Below are 6,000 nucleotides of genomic sequence, written 5' to 3'. Positions count from 1 at the left end.
TCACCACCTTCTTGCACTCACTAAAGACGAGTATGCTACTACAGAAATGAACACCTCCACAATGACTCTTCTACTGTACTTCCCTCGATAGAGGTAGCCTCGCAACAGACAGATAGCGAATATAAAGCGAATGTTTGCATATACACAACCTCAAACGTCCGGATCGGTCAAGCAGAACATAATGCCATTGACGTTTTCAACTATTATTTGCCCCTTACCCTGCTGAACATCATAATATGACAATGGTCTTATTTGTCAGAATATGTTCCGGTGGATGAATGGATAAGCTCTTCGCCTTGTAATCAAGGGATCTCTGGTTCGATTCCCGGTGCGGACAGAGAAAGTCCGGATCGCTTGTTCAATTGTAGGTTCCATCCTTCGGACGTCATGACCTCATGGCAGGCAATGGCAAACCATCGTGGGCTCACCTTGTCCAGCCCTCCTTCGGGAGGAACACCACATCATCTTGATCTGCATTTTGGAGGCGCTGATGGTACGTAATACAATTCCCAGCCACCAAATACTCTCCCATACAGTCTATTAAACTACCAGATGGTGCCCAATTTCAACACCCTGTATCAGCCAAAGGAAACATAACACCACTTTCGTTTCTACCTACTATTTGCCCCGTACTCTGATGCACATCATATGTGCAAATCATTGATCTCAGAGTTGTAGACGGTACCTATAAGAATCCGAATATAACATGTAGTTTCCCATATACTCCATTATAAACATGTGCGGTATTTTGGCCCTACTTTCTTGAAATCGTTATCAGTGTCGTCGAAATATTTTTTTCTTGAGGATTTGCATTTATATGTATAGGAATACAGGAAAAAAGCGGGGCAAATAGAACTTTTATTTTTGACAAGAACTTACACAGGGTCCTTTCTTTCAAGTTCTTCAACTTCATATGTGAAAAATAAATCATTTTCTCTTAACCTTTTACTTCTGTTCGTTCTTAACAATTCCATGCCAATTCGATATATGCAGAGAAGAAATTGCATGAGGGTGGAACTTTTTTTTACAGGTAGCTTATGAAGTTCGTGTTGTAAGTCTGTCTCATATCTTTCGGTAAGAAATTAATAGAATTAATATTACCATTATTCACACCGATTTTGTCTGCGCGTTTACACCGAGAAACTCGCTGTCGTTGTACCAACATTTTACTAAAGGGGTGCTATGTTATACATGGAGTCTTCCTTTCTCAATTCAGACATTGAGCAACAACAAAGTTATTTTTATTCATTTTTGTCTCAATAATTACCCATTCTTTATAAATTTCACGCATCAACACCGCTTACTGTATTCCCTACAATGTGTTTGTTTCGTGCTCTCTTCCACGTGACGTCACGTCGCGCAAGAATTCTGGGTAATATTTTCTCTCGATAGCAGAAAATGTGCTACCTGTAATACTCTATATACATTGTTTTTCATGTCCGTTGGCAATGTCGACTCATGGCGAACAGAAACTTCATCTATCACGCCTTCGATAGGGAATCTTGTAAATAAATTATCAATTAAAACCTGATAAACTGATGATTTCTTATTTGTTTATAAATTTAATTTTTGTAATTACACATGAAGGTTTGATACCATTACCAAGTTCCCTCCCCAGTCTAGGAGGCGAAAGGGAACGAGGTTCTTGGAAAGTGTTCAGAGGTGAATGGGAATTTCCCTCCCTCTACAACTTCAATTACCACACTGCTGTTTGCCATGTGCCAAATTACGATGAATTTCAATTAAATTATCATAGTATAATTATTTCCTTGTTGAATTATCAATACTTTTCAGTGGAAAAAAGGATGAAATTTCAAAGTTCCAAATCAAAGTAAGTAGACCAACGTAAAGGGGAAAAAAAAAAATTTCCATATAATTATGCGTACAATCCAAACTTCAAATTTCCGTGTAATTAAGCTTACAGTACAAATTTTATGCCCATTTTTCTCACAACTTTATGGGTTGATTGCCCTGTGCTGTGAGCGCTCCATATAATAAATGTAAGCTTCAGCAATTATTATTGCAGAAAGCAATGGATATATGAAGCCAAGCACTATATTTTTTTGTTTCTGATTTTTTTTCTTAAATAACATCGATCGTTTTCGATCATTTTTACAAACCAACTCACTAGCAATTTTCCATATATAGAAAGTGCCCCCCCCCCCATATAAAGGATAATTTTTTAAAAAAATGCTAGGACACATTCTGTTTATTTTCAATAAAGAATTAATACACTGAATTTCAGCTCCGTAAGTTTAACGGCTTGCGAGATACTCATTTTTTCGCAAAAATTCGGATCCTCACTACCTCCTTAGGATATTATGCATTATAATAAAAGCCATATAACATCCCAATTTGGATTAAGGCTTAACTATATACCAAAAGTAATTTCATTTGACTTTGCAGTTTGACTGTGATGATCAGGCACACATAGTTACATTCAATTTTTTATCAATAATTTATATATTACAGTGATTTAAAAATGTATTTTTTCCAGTAGTTAGCTCTAAAAACCCACAGCCAAGTTGTAGTGTAAGTCCTATTGCTATTATTACTATTAAAAATATCAATATCCAAAAGTGCCTGAAGTTCTTTTTTCACTTGGTTAAATATACTCACCTCAGGTAAGTAGACAGAAACAAGTGGAAAAGAAAGGGAAATGAAGGTCTTGAAAGTAAAACAGAGACAAATTTACCAGTCTTCAGAAAATACTGTTTACAATGCAGTGAGCAGAGAGGGTCGGTAGATCATACTGAGTCGGTGGGTCGAAGTGGGTCATGGTGGGTGGTGGGTCACAGTGGGTCACATGCTGTTGACCCACGACCCACTGACCCACTCAGAAAACTTGACCCACTGACCCACTCCATCTCTGATTTGAATTACGAGCGTTAAAAGTTCAAAATTGAACAGATTTTTCAAAAAAGTTTGAAGTAGCCATTTCTTAAGGGGACGCTTCAGTTTTGGTATTGAGCGTTTTCTTGGGTGTGCAGCGCAGCGATGAACCGTGTTTCTTTCAGAAAATATCTTTCAGGGGGGGCACTCTTAATATTCCGGGGCAATGTGCTGGTATTCTATTTATTAGTATATACGTGTTATCTTGGTCTTCTAGGGGGACACTCTCAGAGCTCCGGGAGACATTACAAAAAAAAAAAAAAAAAAAAAAAGAAAGAAAAGTCTGCAAGGAACATTGGTGATAAAGTCAAAACATACGCAGTTTGCAAGATAAGGGCAATTTTTAAGGAGGGAGTGAAGGGTGATGACATCTTGTAACTTGCAAATTATCTCCTGTTTGGCACACCGGGTCGATAATCTACTAAAATGTATTTGCTACTCCTGTTTGACTGCATTGTCATTCAAATATCACTTTCCTGTGTGGCCACCTTAAAATTGAACAATGGTATTTGTCTCGGAAACGCTTTGCCAGGCGTGAGAAATTCAGTGAGGAAATTCATAATTAATCTCGAGATAATCAATATTGTGATTTTCTTGGCTTGTGTAGCTAGGAATGAGACCGATATTTCTCAAAAGGTTCTGTCACCAAGGTGGTGTTTTTCCCGGATCAGATATCCAGCAAAAAATTTACATTTTGCGCACTACTACATAATATTATACGTGGAAAACAAAAATCAGTTTATTCTTAAAATGAAATTAAACCAATCAAATTATCTGCCACAGGCTGGCACTGAATAGTTAATACGAATATCAGTTTTCAGCCCTAGCATTTCATTTGTAGTCACTCTTGCGGGATTGGCGTTTCAAACAGATCGCGAAGCGCCAGAATGGCCGGCCGCGGCACTGTCCTGAGCGGTACTCTGAACCCTGTCGGCCTAAGACGGTGTTTCAATACATCATCCTTGCCATTAAAAAAAAAATAGTTTTCAGTGAATTGAAGTAATACCAATTATGCGAAAATATTGGTCAAACTACAGGGAATATTTGAAGGTATACGTGGACAGAATAGGCCGAAATTTTTTAAAAGCTGATTAGCAGGAATTTGTTCTCGAAGTTGTGAACAAGGTCGCTTTTATCCTGGAGAAAACCAATGTTTGCATACATCGTCGCTAGCCGATTGTTTTTTTTTTTTTTGACCACATTTATCACCGAAAATATCGTAAAATATTTCCCGAAGTTTGGCCACTGTTTTCTGTCAATCGTCATTAAAATCCGTTGAAAAATAATTTTAAAAAATGATAGCTATGAAATATTGAAACAACCTCTTCCACAATGCATAAGCAGAAGCCGACTGGGTTCGGAGTCCAGTTCACGTTAGTTCCGCGGCCAAGCGCTTCGGAGACAAATGTCATTGTTCAATGTGAGGGTGGCCACATAGGAAAGGACTTTTGGATGACAATACAGTCGAATACAGCTGGCAAATACATTTTCATACCCTATATACCTAGTGTGCCAAACAGAAGGCAATTTGTAAGACACTATTACCCTTCACCTTCTCCCTTAAAAAGTGCCCTTATCTTGCAAAATGCGTACGTTTTGACCTCACCACTGTGCAGGGCACCCAAGAAAACTCCCCAGTACTAAAAATGAAGCGTGTATCTTTAAAAAATATTTACTGCAAGCTTTCTGCAAAATCTGTTCAATTTTGAACTTTTAACGCTCGAAATTCAAACACGTTTGCGATCGAGGTTTTCTCTGTTTGCGTAATTGTTTCATATCGATATGAAGTCAGAGTAATACCCCGCGACTTTCCCTAGTCAGATATCAGACGAGATTCATCCGCCATCTCTCATCATCATCATCCATAATTTTCATCAATTTTTACACAAATTACTATATAAATTATTTATTAATATATTTTATGACAATACTAAGTTATGTAGGTGACTGGAACCTGGGTTTGCATCTGAAGTTATAAAACTTCAATTCAGAAAAGAAGAAAAGAAAAATGTCAACAACGATGTGTGCAACTATCTGATACGGTAAGTGATCTATGGAACGATTAACAATCTTTGTTTATTGATGGGATTCATATCGATAATGGAAGTTTATGTTCTGCAAAAAGTAAAATAATCAAAAAAAATATATGATAAACACAGAGATCTAAATTTTTAGAGCCATGAATGGTAAGGATGTGAATATTACTTACAAAAAGCCCACGAGCTTAGTAAAATCGATAATAATCCAAATAGCTAAAAAGCTGGTAAGTGTAATTGACGAATTTGAACCTTTAAAAGCTAGGAAAGTGAACCCTGAGGTAGTCAATGTGAGAAATCAGCTTCAACGGCTACCAAGAACTGTGCTCGAAGAGATGTTTGAAATGACCATCAGACTGCAGTATGAATCGCACTTGGAAAAAATACGACCTTTGGGCAATTTCCCTCCACCAATTCCAAATCATGGATTGCTCTATGTAGCTTTCTTACTTCTGTCGCCAAATATGGACAAAATACACTTTCCTTACAAATTGTACAATTATATGTCTCCAGAAGACTTCGAAGAACTTCTGCAGTTGTTGGTTGATTTGCAATTAGAAAATGTACATTCAATCACTCTACCTTACATAATACGAAAAAATGTGTCAGAAAATAATCATAATGGATGGCCATGCGAACAACTAACTAAGAAGTCACAAGAGAAAGTAATTTTGTTGTTTCAGACTATAGTAGAAAGAAACAACTCTTTGACATATCTCGACTTGAATTCAGCTGCCACGAATCATGTTTTGTGGATAATTGGAAGAACTTGTCAACATCTTCAGCATTTGAATGTATCGAAGTCCTGCATAAATGACAACGGCATCTGCTATCTTACTCGAGTATGGGACCATCCTAAGGACAAGTTAGTTGAGATAGAAGACATGGAGGATGAATTTTCAATGAAAGATTACATATCACACGTTATAAAAATGTCCGAGTATGGTTTGAAAGAATATGTAAATGATGACATCATGTTCAATATTCAAAAACACCAATCACGTGTTTGTCTAACATTAAAGACATTTAGTTTTAATAGACGTGATATATCACCTGAATGTTTGCTTATGGT

Source organism: Thermobia domestica, chromosome 18 (genome assembly GCF_964235325.1).
Source record: "Thermobia domestica chromosome 18, izTheDome1.hap1.1, whole genome shotgun sequence".
Lineage (NCBI taxonomy): Eukaryota > Metazoa > Arthropoda > Insecta > Zygentoma > Lepismatidae > Thermobia > Thermobia domestica.
This window is presented reverse-complemented; position numbering follows the sequence as displayed.